The 15,830-nt window shown below is 31.6% G+C and overlaps 1 protein-coding gene across 3 annotated transcripts in view; it reads left to right on the forward strand.

Moving 5' to 3' along the window:
- The window catches only part of Mad (Mothers against dpp), a 98,338-nt gene that overhangs the window by 32,771 nt on the left and 49,737 nt on the right, over positions 1–15,830 (forward strand). The window contains exon 1 of one of the 3 annotated variants that reach the window (XM_067767851.1): positions 3,618–6,110. The exons of the other annotated variants lie outside the window; for them this stretch is intronic. The gene's annotated coding sequence lies outside the window, so the exon portion shown is untranslated. Of the gene's footprint in view, positions 1–3,617; positions 6,111–15,830 lie in introns of those variants that run through there. 3 annotated transcript variants of the gene reach the window in all.

Raw genomic sequence — 15,830 nt, forward strand, 5'->3', positions numbered from 1 at the left:
AAAGAAAAGAACCATAATAGACTATGGGATGCTACCCAGCTGTGGCGGCTATAAGTGTGGTTCATAATAGCAAAAAGAAGTTTATAAAGATACGAATAGATTACCGGCGCCGCTCTGGTTAGACATACATATACTAGTCCTATATCTCTATCGCTTTCGCCATGGTTCCCGCTCCCACTATCATTTAGCCTCCCTTCCTACTTCTCTTTTATTTTAAAATTTCCGCTTCCTATCTCTTTATCCTTATTTTCTAGTTGTACCACTTCCTTAGGGAACTTAACATTAAAAATACTTCTTAGTAGAGACAGTGAGGACATGGAATCTTGCGATATTTAAACAAAACCAAAAGTAAAAAAAAATACGTAATCTTGAATGGTCCCCATCAGCCAGTTCAACATAATATAAAAAAAGTAAGGAAGGCTAAGTTCGGGTTTAACCGAACATTACATACTCAGCTACTCAGAGCTTTGGAGACAAAATAAGGGAAAATCACAATGTAGGAAAATGAACCTAGGGTAAACCTGGAATGTGTTTATGTGACATGGGTATCAAATGGAAGGTATTAAAGAGTATTTTAAAAGGGAGTGCGCCATAGTTCTGTAGGTGGACGCCATTTCGGGATATCGCCATAAAGGTGGACCAGGGTTGACTCTAGAATTTGTTTGTACGATATGGGTATCAAATGAAAGGTGTTAATGATTATTTTAAAAGGGAGCGGGCCTTAGTTCTATAGGTGGACGCCCTTTCGAGATATCGCCATAAAGGTAACCAGGGGTGACTCTAGAGAGTGTACGATAAGGGTATAAAATGAAAGGTGTTAATGAGTATTTTAAAAGGGAGTGGGCCTTAGTTCTATAGGTGGACACCTTTTCGATATATCGCCATGGACCAGGGGTGACTCTGGAATGTGTTTGTACGATATGGGTATCAAATGAAAGGTGTTAATGAGTATTTTAAAAGAGAGTGGGCCTTAGTTCTATAGGTGGACGCCTTTTCGAGATATCGCCATAAAGGTGGACCAGGCGTGACTACAATGCGAGTGTACGATATGGGTATCAAATGAAAGGTGTTCATGATTATTTAAAACGCAGTGGGCCTTAGTTCTATAGGTGGACGCCTTTTCGAGATATCGCCATAAAGGTGGACCAGGCGTGACTACAATGCGAGTGTACGATATGGGTATCAAATGAAAGGTGTTCATGATTATTTAAAACGTAGTGGGCCTTAGTTCTATAGGTGGACGCCTTTTCGAGATATCCCAATAAAGGTGGACCAGGCGTGAGTCTAGAACAGGCATGCTTAACCAACGAACCGATATCATTTCGTTACTATAATTAACGTTAATAAACGAAACAAAGTCTCGTTTATTAACTTGATTGCGTTGATTATCGTAACGAAATGATATCGGTTCGTTGGTTAAGCATGCCTGGTCTAGAATGTGTTTTTACGATATGGGTATCATATTAAAGGTATTAATGAGGGTTTTAAAAGGGAGTGGCCCTTAGTTGTATATGTGAAGGCGTTTTCGAGATATTGACAAAAATGTGGACCAGGGTGACGCAGAACATCATCTGTCGGGTACCGCTAATTTATTTATATACATATGTCATACTACGAACAGTATTCCTGCTAACATTCCAATGGCTTTTGGTTTCGCCCTCCAGAACTTTTTCATTTTCTTCTACTTAATATGGTAGGTGTCACACCCTTTTTACAAAGTTTTTTCTAAAGTTATATTTTGCGTCAATAAACAAATTCAATTACCATGTTTCATCTCTTTTTTCATATTTGGTACAGAATTATGGCATTTTTTTTGATTTTTCGTAATTTTCGATATCGAAAAAGTGGGCGGGGTCATAGTCGGATTTCGGCGATTTTCTATACCAAGATAAAGTGAGTTCAGATAAGTACGTGAACTAAGTTTAGTAAATATATATCGATTTTTGCTCAAGTTACCGTGTTAACGGCCGAGCGGAAGGACAGACGGTCGACTTTGTATAAAAACTGGGCGTGACTTCAACCGATTTCGCCCATTTTCACAGAAAATAGTTATCGTCATAGAATCTATGCCCCTACCAAATTTCACAAGGATTGTTCGACTTATGGCCTTAAAAGTCTTCTAGACGAATTAAATGAAAAAGGGCGGAGCCACGCCCATTTTGAATTTTTTTTTTATTTTTGTATTTTGTTGCACCATATCATTACTGGAGTTGAATGTTGACATCATTTACTTATATACTGTAAAGATATTCAATTTTTTGTTAAAATTTGACTTAAAAAATTTTTTTTTTAAAGCGGGCGTGTTCGTCATCCGATTTTGGTAGTTCTTATTTAGCACACATATAGTAATAAGAGGAACGTGCCTGCCAAATTCCATCATGATATCTTCAACGACTGCGAAATTACAGCTTGCAAAACTTTTAAATTACCTTCTTTTAAAAGTGGGCGGTGCCACGCCCATTGTCCAAAATTTTACTAATTTTCTATTTTGCGTCATAAGGTCAACGCACCTACCAAGTTTCGTCGCTATATCCGTTTTTGGTAATGAATTATCGCACTTTTTGGGTTTTTCGAAATTTTCGATTTCGAAAAAGTGGGCGTGGTTGTAGTCCGATTTCGTTCATTTTAAATAGCTATCTGAGATGAGAGCCCAGGAACCTACATACCGAACCTACATACCTCAAAAGTTACTCAAGTTATCGTGTTTACGAACGGACGGACGGACGGACGGACATGGCTAAATGAATTTCTTTTTTCGCCCAGATCATTTTGATATATAGAAGTCTATATCTATCTCGATTAGTTTATGCCGTTACGGATTACCGTTATACGAACAAAGTTAATATACTCTGTGAGCTCTGCTCAGCTGAGTATAAAAATTAAAATAGGTACATATAAAAAATAAAAAAATTTATGAAATAAAATATGATAAATACTTATAAAAAACTATAAAAAAATTCATTAAAGAGAATTATTTTAAAAATAAAATTTGAACAAAAATTATTAAAATAGTATTTGTATGTATTTATTTGAAACAACAATTTTGACAAATTATTTAAATCAACCAACAAAATAAAAAATTTAAACAATTAAAAGTAAGGTTATAAAAAAAGCTGTAATGAAAACAATGTTAAAATAAAAATAATTAAACTTTTCAACTTTTTAAACAAAATAAGAAATGCGCAACGAAATTTCAATTGACAAAACAGCTGACTTCAAAAATTCGAAATTCCTATTCCCCAATTATTCTTCTCCCTAGGAGAAAAGAATTGGAGGAATTTTTCCGCGGGAATAAAGAAATCCGCGAGAACAAAATTCCGCGTGAATATTTAGAATTGGTATGATAGAAATTTCAAAACTATTAAGAAATAAAAAATTTAAAAGAACTAAAAGTTTATAGAAAAACCTTCAAAAAAGTGAATGGAAAAATGTAAAAAATTAAAAATAATTTATAAAAAAAAATAATAATAAAAAAAGCAAAACAATAAATTCTACGAAACTGAAAAAAAAATTAAATAACAAAAAAACTAAAAATATAAAAAAAAATTTATTTAATAAAAAAAGAAAATAAAGAGAAAAAAAATAAATTAAATAAAAACAAAAAATTTAACAAAAAAAAATTATTAAAAAATGAAAATTTTAAGAAAAAGTAAAAAAAAAAATGGTATGATATAAAACAATTTAAAAAAATAAATAAAAATACTTATATAGCAAATGATAGAAAGTCATATAAAATAAAAATAAAAAAACGTGAACTAAAACAAACTAAAAATTAAGTAAGAAATCAAGATTAATTGTAACAAAATGTTTGCTTTTTGTCAAGTTGGTCTATTAATTTGAGCATAACTGTAGATGCCTATAAATGTACTATACCACAATATTGATAGGTGTGTCTACTACCTTAAAAGATGAACAAAAATTAAACCAACCTGGCGACAATAGCTATGCACGTTCACACAAACGTACATGTAAATGTTTGTATACACATAAATATTTGCTACAAAGATAACACGATTTGAAGTGAAGCAGACGAACACTAAAATGAATACTGAACTATTAGTGAGAAGTGGTCGATGACAAACGTCAACACCACAGTGCGAACATCAAAAACATAACAAGACCCAGAACTAAACAAACGTTGTACATGAATTTTTGCCTCTTTTACACATTTTCTTTGCCCTGCGTACAATCTAAATACAGTAGCTAGAGAAATCACTTGCTGATAGTATTATATAATTTTCGATATGATTTTCAATGTCTAAGCTTAGGTAGCAAATATTTATGTAGGTACGATGTACATACATACATAGATTGACAACGAAAGCAAATTAAGTGTGGCCTGTCTGTTTATTTCACGAATTGACGGGGACTTTTGTGTAAGTTAGCTGTGTATGATTACATGTATGCGTATAATGTAATTGTTGTGCCATGAAGATTTATTAGATTTTAAATGCAATAATTATAAGTTTATTGTGTGAAGGTACTTGCTTCGAATGCCAGATAAGGTGTAATGCAAGCCACGCACCTCAAAACCACAACCACCTTGGGTGGCTAACAGTGATCGAGCCATTTAAAGGTGTTGAATGCAAAATGAGAAAAAGAAAACAATTTCCTTAAATGTCAATAGATAGTAGGTACTGCTTGTGCGCATATATACATGTATGTATATATAAGTTGAGTACTTAGTTTTTTAGGTATAGATTTTCGAATAAGGCTATATCCACGTTTGAGTGGAAAATCGGCCTACCACAGCAAAACTGTCTGAGAACACACAGTTTCATTATTTGATAGAAACCTCAAGTCTTCTTTAATTGAACAAAGGAAATTCTGGGTTGGAGTAAGGCCTTGATGCAAATATATTGTTACTATTTATGCAACGGGAACTCGTCATACAAATTGAGCACCATGTTGAAAATAGATAGATCAAGTTCTGACGTTAGAAGTAAACCCAACATTTGAATAGCGGATCCTTTCGACCGAGCACTCACTGAATCTCTGATAGTCACCGTGCGGCGTATCACTCCCTTTATTATTTCATTGAAGAGCGCTCTGCTTCAGAATTCGTTTTAAAAAACGGTTCCTCTCAGCTAAAACTCAATATAATCAACACTGACATATGGCTATTATCAACAGAACACTGAAACGTTAATTAATAAAATTCCGAGATTACTAAACGTTTTTGATCGTGTTGTACGATCACGTATGAAAAAACAAATTCACGCAAACGAAAGATATGAATCTGTGAAGCTACTCGTGCTAATAAATCATAGCCCCTATTTCACATTTTTCCCTTATCCTATTGACCGTTAAGAAGCTATGGCGATTAGAGCTTTAAATTTCATGTTCGAGAAGAAATTTTCCGCGAGATTCTCGTATCTCAAAATACTCGTGAGGCTCGCGATTTTCTCGACATTCAATTTAGTCGAAACACTGGCAGTATTATATAGAGCTTAAGATTTCTTCTGGAACACAAGCGAAAATTTCTACCAAACCACAATTAAAAACCAACGTATTTCGAGATAAGAGTAACTCGCGATGAGCCGTGCCCTAATATAGGGCGGTTTCGTATAGAAGATGTTGGAGCAAGACCCTCTAATTTTATCAGCAAACTTTCCTTAATAATATATATGAATATTATACAATAAGGTTCTGTTTCGATTACTTTGCGAAGATATAAAGCATATCGAGATACTTGAACCTATTAGCGCGATTTAGTCTTGTCCGAAGCTACCAATTTTCAAATTTTTACGTTGCACTATCAAAAATCGGCACATTCTTACATTTTTTAAAAATGTCTATCCTATTTTTTCTTTACAATTGCTATGTTTTCATTGCATTCAGATTCGTGATGTCGACGGCGAGTATCGCAGTAGGCTTAAAGCTCTGTGCTGTATAAGCCCAAAGGCTTCGCTGGCTAGTTCAAGAGGATGATAACGCTCCGGCCAAGAAAGTATTTCAATCGACATCGCATTTTGGAAGCAGAGTAAGGGCAGACGTTAATAATTGGTATAAGTTATCGCGAAACAGCGATATCTGACGTGAACGTGACTTGTTACGAAACGGCCAAAATGATGATGATGAAATCTGCCTCAATTCAACCTTCGAGTTCGGTGAGAAGATTCGCCTTAAAAATTGTCTTTGAATTCGCTCTCATCCCTCTGCTTCTCCTTCCCCCTTTCCCTCCTCTTTTATTTTTTGAACTTATATTCTTTGTTGATCTGATCTTGCATTTGCAATTTTGCACTCAAGCTTTCATCGTTAAAAAAATTCGAAGCGAAGGATAGGAACAGCGTGGGAATGGAAATGGAAAAAGGGTAGGGATAGGGATAAGGAAAGGGATAGTGATAGAGATAAGGACAGGGATATGAATATGGATATGGATAGACATAGAGATATGGATAGCGATAGGGATAGTTTTTTTCGTGGGTGAAGAGAGGGAGGAAAATTTTGTGAGAAATTGGAAAGATTTGTTCTATGTGAGTGAGAAGTTTTAATTTTTTTTGGCTTATGTTAATGATAAACGTCAAATCAAACCGACTGGGGAAGACGCAGTTAAAAGCTTTTTAAACTCTATTTGGTAACAGAGAATGCGAGTGAGCAAGCCTTTTGATTAAACAATTTTTTAATTGCAGAGCAAACGCCTTCGGCACAATCAAATTTCCCTTTACTTGTTATTATTTGCAATTTTCACGAATTCTGTTAAAATTTCTCTGAAATTTTTACACCCAACTTCTAGAGTTTTTTTGTGCGGAAAAAAGAAACCATCAACCCATTTAACGAATACAAGGGGGACAAAGGCAAAAACACACACACACACACATCTATTTATGTTCGATTGAGTTGACTTCTTTCGGGTGGCACGCTCTGAATATATATTTTTGCTCGACTTCATTAAATTACAGCAATTTACTCCCCTCACACTATCCAAGTTTCATTTACAACTTAAATGCACGCAAAAACACAAGCAATTCGCAATCGCATTCGTGCCACAACTTGACAAACAAACAAACAAATAAACTTGCAACATATTGCCATATTGCTAATACATGATTTATATTTTTTCTGTTTTATGTGTAAGTTTATGTACATTTATTTGTTTTGTTTTCTTTACCCTTTGCTGGTGGTGTTTTTGTGCCTTTTTTGGTTTCTGCTGGTTGTTGCTTTTGTGTTGCATTTGCACTTAGTACTTATTTTCTCATATTCGTTTATTGTTTTTGGCCCCATGCATGCATCAATTGCTATTGTTGTTTTTTGTTTTTGTTGTGTGTAAAAATATGCTAAACAACATTAATTATTATTATGAGCGCGTTTACATTGGTAGTGCAAAATAAAACGAATATTGCAACAACTACAAGTAAATTCAAGGGCGTATGCAGGGGGAAGGGGGCCGTTGCCCGCCCCTTCGCGAACTAAGAACACCAAACTGAAAGTTAAACATCAACAACATGAGCTTAATAATATTTATTTACAAAAATTTACTAATAACTACATACACATACATAATACTTACATATTCTTACTAATAAAGTAACTAAAATGATAAATAACTTTGAATAACAATAAGACTGATAAGGTGCATAAACGCACCAGATACTGTGTATCTCTGAAAATATCGATAAGTATCGATTACACGTGAATAATTAAAACATCTCTGTAACTAAATAAAGTATGTGGAAAAATACAATTTTTCTGAATCTGAAACTCACTTGGGGGATCATATTTCTAAAGTAATTACCCTTGTACTGACTATTAAATTAATCTATCTAATTCAACAAAATTTTGAATTACCAAATCCTAGACATGGTAGATATTTTAGGGAGCTCTTGATAAATAAATAAAAATGTTAACGGACTGCTAGAGCCCACAGCTGGGTCTATAAAGCAGGCTTCGCTTTTACCTAGACGTCATTACTCTTTATACTTATAAATACGCTATATATTTATTTTTATTTATTTATTTATATGTTTATATATGAATATAAAATTAAAAAAAAAATGGTCCCCCCTTCGTGAAAGGCTGGATAAGCCCTTGAGTATATTTGTATGTTTGTACTAGGGGGCGCTAAGATCATTCAAATCGATTACAATCTAAATTTACTCCATTCGCATGTTGCTGATATGGGCAAAAAGGCATTTAAGGCAGCAAACCAACAAACTAAAACTTACACAAATTTAAAGAATATGCATTAATAAAAAATTGGAATGTAATAATGTTGTTTAGCACTTTGATTGCTTCAACTGAAGTTTGTTTAAATATACATACATATTTTTTACCTGTGCCTTTTTAACGTTCTCATATGATCACAACACACATTTAGTGGTTGTTTAACATGCAATGAACACTTCTTTTCAACTTGTATTATATATATCAAATTCAAAAATTTAACCACCAACAAATGCCATAAAATTTCTCAATTTTAAGGTGATTTTCTTTTTTCGTTTTACAAATTATTTTAAAACAAATAAGAAAATTAAAGTACGGGTTCTATTACCCATCGGCTGTCTTGCTACCATGTTAAGTAGTTTAAAATAAATTTCGGGGTCAATAAAAAAACTCAGGTGTTCAAATTCAGCTGTTGACGCAACGCCAAAACGACGCAAAAGTCGAACGTGTTTGGGTCTTTTAAAGCATGTGAATGAGCAACTACGCTCAAAATCGATTTCTTCAGAAATATAATAATAATAATAAAATAAAGAATACAAAATTAAAAAATAGAGTAAAAACAAAAATTTAAAAATATATAGAAATATACAATTGACTTATAAGGGACATAATACATATGTATAAAAAAATAAGATATAAACTTACGTAAAAAATTAAAAATTTGATAAAAGAAAAAAAAAATGGCAAAACTTATTGAAGAAAAAAGTTATTAAAAATGATTTTTGCAAAAAAAAAAAATATTGAATTTTAAAAAGAATTATTGAAACAAAAATTTTGAAACAGGAAAATATTATTAAAAAATAAAAACCAGTGTTGAAAAATAGATAATTTAATTGGAAAATTTTTGGAAAAATTATTGAAAAATAAAAACAATTTGAAAAGTAAAAAAAAATTCATAAGAAAAATAAAATAATTATTGAAAAGTAAAAAATGAAATTCGTGAAATTTTAAATATTAAACGTATTGCACAATAATTTATTTATTAAATTTATTAAAACTCATTAAATTTTACGAATGCTTAGCAGACGATTACATCCATGGAAAAATAAAATTATTGAATGATTTTTTTTTAAATAAAAAGTTAATTTAAAATTTTAAATATAAAAAAATTCTCGAATGTAAAAAATTAAAATTACCTGTAGAAAAATACAAAAAAGTGGAAAAAAATAAATAAAAAAAATTGAAAAAATAAGTAAAATAATAAAAAGCCAAGTAAAAAATTACAGAAATGCAAAATAACATTCAATAAAAATTATCAAGTAAAATAAAAAAAAAATAAATAAAAAAAGAAAAATAAAAAAAGAATAAAATGAAATAAAAACAAGTAAAGGTTCTAAGTTCGGGTGTAAACGAACATTATATACTCAGCGGAGCTTCAATTGTACATTTAATTTCAGATAAATAACTTTTCTACATAACACGTGACACCGCCCGTTAAAAAAATGTCTCCCCATTTCCTCTTACAATAAAATTTGATAAGTGAAATATCATTGATTCAAAACTATTTTTTGCTAACTTATAGCTTATTATTCTAGTCTACGACCCTTTTAAACTTGTTTTATATCTAAGTTGCCGTGGTCTTTAACCGATCCCGTCCATTTTTACTAAAAATATTTTCTGCTATAAGGAAAATATGTGTACAAAATTTCATTACGATATGTTAAGTTTTCTTCGAGTTATGGCTCCCGAAACATAGAAAATTGCTTAGTCATAAAAGGGGCGGTGCCACACCCATTTTCAAAAATTTTGGTATTTTCCAATTTAATGTTATAATTCAATTTAGAAAGTAAAATTCTATTTATACAAAGCTCTTTTTCGTTAAGATATAGCTTATTATTTTCGTCTGCGACATTTTAAAAAATCTTTTATATAAAAGTGGGCGTGGTCTTTAACCGATCTCGTCCATTTTTTAGAAATATTTCCTGCTATTGGGAAAATTTGTGTTCCAAATTTTATTACGATCCGTTAATTTTTCTTCGAGTTGTGGCTGCCGAAACATAGAAAATTGCTTAGTCATAAAGGGGGCGGTGTCACCCCCATTTTTTTTTTAATTTTAAGTTTTTCCTATTTATTGATATTAATACACTTGGGAAATGAAATACAATTGATATAAAGCTCTTTTTTGCAAAGATATAGCCTTTTTATTCGTCACGACCCTTTTAAAAATCTTTTATATAAAAGTGGGCGTGGGCCTTAACCGATTTCGTTAATTTTTCTTCAAAGAATTCCTTATAGTAAAGGCAATCTCTCTGCCGAATTTTGTTTCAATAGGTTTAACGATTTTTGATTTATGATTAATAATATTTGTAAAATTTATTATATCACAAGTGGGCGGTGCCACGCCCATTTTAAATTTTTTTTTCAAATTTTTATCAAGAGTCTCAATATCAGTCCACACGTCAAATTTCAACATTCTAGGTGTGTTATTTACTAAATAATCAGGTTTTTTGTGTTTTCCAAAATGTTATATATGTATATAAAAAGTGGGCGTGATTATCATCCGATTTCGCTCATTTTCAATACCAATCTATTCTGGGTACAGATAAGCTCGTGTACCAAATTTGTTGAAGATATCTCAATATTTACTCAAGTTATCGTGTAAACGGACAGACGGACGGACATGGCTCAATCACATTTTTTTTCGATACTGATGATTTTAATATATGGAAGTCTATATCTATCTCGATTCCTTTATACCTGTACAACCAACCGTCACCCAATCAAAGTTAATATACTCTGTGTGCAAAGCACTCTGAGTATAAAAATATATAGAAATATACAATTGACGTATAAGGAACATAATACATATGTATGTATAAAAAAATAAGGTATAAACTTACGTAAAAAATTAAAAATTTGATAAAAGAAAAAATTGGCAAAACTTATTGAACAAAAAAGTTATAAAAAAATGATTTTTGCAACAAAAAATATTGAATTTTAAAAAGAATTATTAACACAAAAATTTTGAAACAGGAAAATATTATTAAAAAGTCGATCATACATGTCCATATGTCCCTGATGATTTCTTCAGATTGAAGTCGAAATATTGACCAAAATTAAAATTTATGAATATAAAACAAACCAAAAGGAAGTTTTATTCATTAACCGCGGCCTTTCAGCTCAACTAATCTAATTAATTATTAAAAAATAAAAAACCAGAGTGTTAAAAATAGATAATTAAATTGGAAAATTTTTGAAAAATTATTGAAAAATAAAAACAATTTTAAAAGTAAAAAAAAATTTCAAAAGAAAATAAAATAATTATTGAAAAATAAAAAATGAAATTCGTGAAATTTAAAATTTAAACATTTGCACAATAATTTCTTTATTAAATTTATTAAAATTCATTAAATTTTACGAATGCTTCGCAGACGATTACATGCAAGGAAAAATAAAATTATTCAACGAAATTTTTTTTTTTAATAAAAAGTTAATTGAAAAATTTTAAATATAAAAAAATTATCGAATGTTAAAAATAAAAATAATGACTCAAAAATGTAAAAAATTAAAATTACTTGTAGAAAAATACAGAAAGGTGGAAAAGTTAAGTAAAAAAATTGAAAAAATAAGTAAAATAATAAAAACAGTAAAAAATTATAGAAATGCAAAATAAAATTCAATAAAAATTATTAAGTAAGAAAAAAAAAAACAAAAAATAAAAAAAAAATAAAAAAAATAAAAAAAAAATAAAAAAAAAAATAAAAAAAATAAAAAAAATAACATGAATTAAAAAAAATTTAAATATACAAAATACAAAAAATTGGAACTGAAAAAAAAAAACAAAAGCCAATTATGATAGAAAATTATTTTAAAGTATTAAGTATTTTCCTTAGAAAAGTATAAATAATAAAAAAATAAGTAAAATAATAAAAACTAAGTAAAAAATTATAGAAATGCAAAATAAAATTCAATAAAAATTATTAAGTAAGAAAAAATAAAAAAACAAAAAATAAAAAAAAAAATAAAAAAAAATTAAAAAAAGAAATAACATGAATTAAAAAAAATTTAAATATACAAAATACAAAAAATTGGAACTGAAAAAAAAAAAAAAAAACAAAAGCCAATTATGATAGAAAATTATTTTAAAGTATTAAATATTTTCCTTAGAAAAGGAAAAAGTGGTTCAAAATAAAATATGAAATATGTTATCTCTTCCATGGAAATTTGCTAGTGCTAATACATTTATTGAATATTTTTATAACATTTGAAACGGTTTTTCAATTATGGTTATGAATATTAACAAACTTCTATGTTGAGTCCCGAAGTAACAAATTTGATAGAACTTCTCTCCCACTAGACAAACCTTTTGCATACACTTTTGTTCTATCCGCAAACAAGTACGCACTTAATTTCTTCACAATTGGCCTTTTTACGAGTGCCTACGTTTCCTACAATATTAATTTATTTGTGCATAGGCCCATAGTAGGCCCTTGTCCTTGTTGTTGGCGTTATTGTTCAACAGGCGGCGCCTAACTTCGACTTAAACTTCGCCTACCAATTCAAAATTAAATTTTGCCATTTCTGTTGTTGCCTGATTCTGTTAACGTATTCATTTGTTTTTAAATGTTTTGTTTTTTGTATTTATGTATACTTTTGTTTTTTTTTTTAATTTTTCATGTAGTGATTGTGATGCTTTTTTTTGTAGTTATTGGCGTTTAGCTGGTGGCGCTTATGACTCGTACGTGCCACATTGACGATTGCTAGCTGTTGTTGTTGACATGCAAATTAAAATAAATAATATGCAAAATAGCAAGGAGTAAGTAATGCTAGCTAGCGAAGAAAAAGAGCACAGAGGTAGGGCTTCGACCTAAACCTTTTGTGGAAAAGGGGGGGGGGGGAAAGGAATTCTGGTAAAATTTTTGGAAAGAGTGATGTTATGATTATATATGTACATTACACACATCGTATTTTGATTAGGCTTTTTCTTTCACTAGTGGAATGGTAATTAGCTTCTTTTGCAGTTCGACGGAGGTTGGATGGTATATTTTGTAAGTAATTTCCGGTTGGCTACGAGCACAGGCCCATGCAAGTAAAAAAATAGTGTCCCTTCTCGGGCACATCAATTCTATAAACAATTTTATTTTGAAGTAATGTAAAAGCAATGTCGAGTAAATGTGCCTAACGAACATATTAATTCATTCCATTTCCGTCTCGGGATCTACCAATGCAAAAATGTGGTTACTCTAGATTAGAGTTACCCTCAAGAGCTTCGGAAAACTGTTCGACGTGAGCGGAGAAACGGAAATTCAGCTAAGCAAACAGTCATCGCTTGTATTTGAAGCAATAAACCTCGACTGCTGAGTGGAATATCACCTTACATCTGCTACTTCAAAAACGCTTTATCTGAGAAAACATAAAAAAATACCTCTTTAAGAATTTGTTTGAAGAATGCCCAATTTCAGAAGTTTATTCCGAAACGCCCTAACTGAGTATAAATTCAATACATTGTAGGTAAGATAGGGCGTTCTTCAGCGGAATTCTGAGACGGGGTGTTTTTGAGACGACAGCCGAGATAGGGTGATATTCCACTTAGCAGAAATTTTCTTTGTACACATATTTATTTTAAAAAAAGTTGGCTTTGTATTCCAAGGTTTGCTGGCTATGCACACCTCTGCTATAGACAGAATATATGCATAGATAGATGTCTAATAATGGAGTAAGTCCTTTGACAAATGTTAGTTACACTTAACTCCCACATCAAAAAGTTTGCTGCTAAATTTTAAACACCTACACTATGAGCCAGAGCTCACTTGATATTCGACACTTTCTTGGTTCAAATGATAATAAGTGGCGCAATAGCTAACTTCTCTTACTATCCATTATATTGAACAAGTCGTAAGTTTGTGCGTCACCCACATATGTGACCCAGGAGTGCTGATGAATGAATTGACCATACAGATGTTTGCAGTCATTCGATATATGGGCATTTGTGTATGTATGTGGAATGTTTTAGCCAATAATTGCTCAAGTACTAAAACAGTTATGTTGGTTGTTGAACTCCTTAAAGAAGCTGTACTTTATGCTCTCCACGATAAAATTGGGCCTCATTTAAAGAAATTTAAATGAAATTAAACGGGCAAATCAAGAAATATGAAAATTTAATCAAATAATTATAACAAAGTAAACATTGCAGGAATGAATTTAAAAAATTGGGAAAAAAGTAATTAAAAAATTATAACCAAAGGTGCCCAGTAAGAAAATTGAAAGTAATAAAAAAAATAAAGAGTAGAAAAAAAAAACATGCAAACTAAATTTAAAGAAAAAAGTATAAACTTGCCAAATAATAAAACAATATTAAAACAAAAACTAAAATCATGATAAACAAAATTATTAACAGGCTAAAAAAAAAAACCAAAATTATAAATTGAAGAATCTAAATTATTCTTGCTTCTCAGATTGTACATGTGTCCACTGACACTTTATTGAACACAAAGTCAAATTAAAACATATACAGAAAATATGTATGCAAATACTTTCAGCTTAGCTTTAAATGTGTTAGTTTGGACTGTCCGAAGCAATATCGGACGAGAACCGCACTCGTCAGAAGCCAGAGGCTGAATAATAAAATGAACAACTGAAAATATTTGCGAAGCGATGACAAGTTATTGTCAGGGTTGCGATATACATAAAAACATACGATATGTACAGAGTAGTATTACAATGGTATTCGCACAGAGTTGCATGTAAACAGTGTTGTGTTTTTATAACATAAAACAATAAGGTTATTTGATTGATCGATTGACTCGTTACAGTCTCCCCCTAGGATACTGATACCCGATGAGGTATCCTACTTGTTAGCCTTTCGTGGACGTCCTCGACGACGTATCATGTTCACTGGATTCTCAGGAATAGCGCTGGAACTTTGGAACGGTGTCAATGACGATGCATGATAAGTGCCTAAAGGATATTGTGGATTATCCTCATGAGCTACAACATATGCGGAGGAACCCTGTTTGCCAATGATGGTATAAGGACCATCTCGTCGTGGTACGAATTTTGAAGTTACGCCCTTAGCGGCATTGCTTAACACATGAGTGGTCACTAGAACCTTGGATCCAATTCCTAATCCTTCTTGTTCACGCCTTTGAGGATTGGTTAAATCTTTATTGTGATCTTGTTGTTTCTGTTCGCATTCACGAGCGTTTGGAAATGCCTTAGTCAGAGTATCGAGATATGGAGTAATCCTAGCGATAAAGTTTTCAGAGTGTATGATGGCTCGTAGATCATGCTGGACATCGTCAATCGTCCTCAGTTCACGCCCGAATGTAAGATAGGCCGAAGTGTAACCAGTACTTTGACATCGAGTTGTATTCATAGCAAAGCGAATGGCAGGTAATCTTTCTGCCCAAGTGCGATGTTGGTGACCTACCAAAATTGCTAACTGCGTCTTTAGGTCCCGATTCTTTCGCTCTACAGGGTTGGCTTGAGGATGGTACAAGGGAGTAAACACTTGGCTTATTTCGAGACAGAACGTTAGCTTCTGCAATACTGCCGATACAAATTGTACCCCATTGTCGCTGATGATTCGTCTTGGAACGCCATACCGTAGGAACACTTCGTCTATCAACGTTCTCGCACAGATTTCAGCAGAGGCTTCTTTGAGCGCAAATAGTTCCACCCAACGACTCGCTACATCCTCCACTATATATATCCACTGCATCCCATTA

The sequence above is a fragment of the Eurosta solidaginis genome, chromosome 2, assembly GCF_040869045.1.
Source record: "Eurosta solidaginis isolate ZX-2024a chromosome 2, ASM4086904v1, whole genome shotgun sequence".
In the NCBI taxonomy this organism is placed as follows: domain Eukaryota; kingdom Metazoa; phylum Arthropoda; class Insecta; order Diptera; family Tephritidae; genus Eurosta; species Eurosta solidaginis.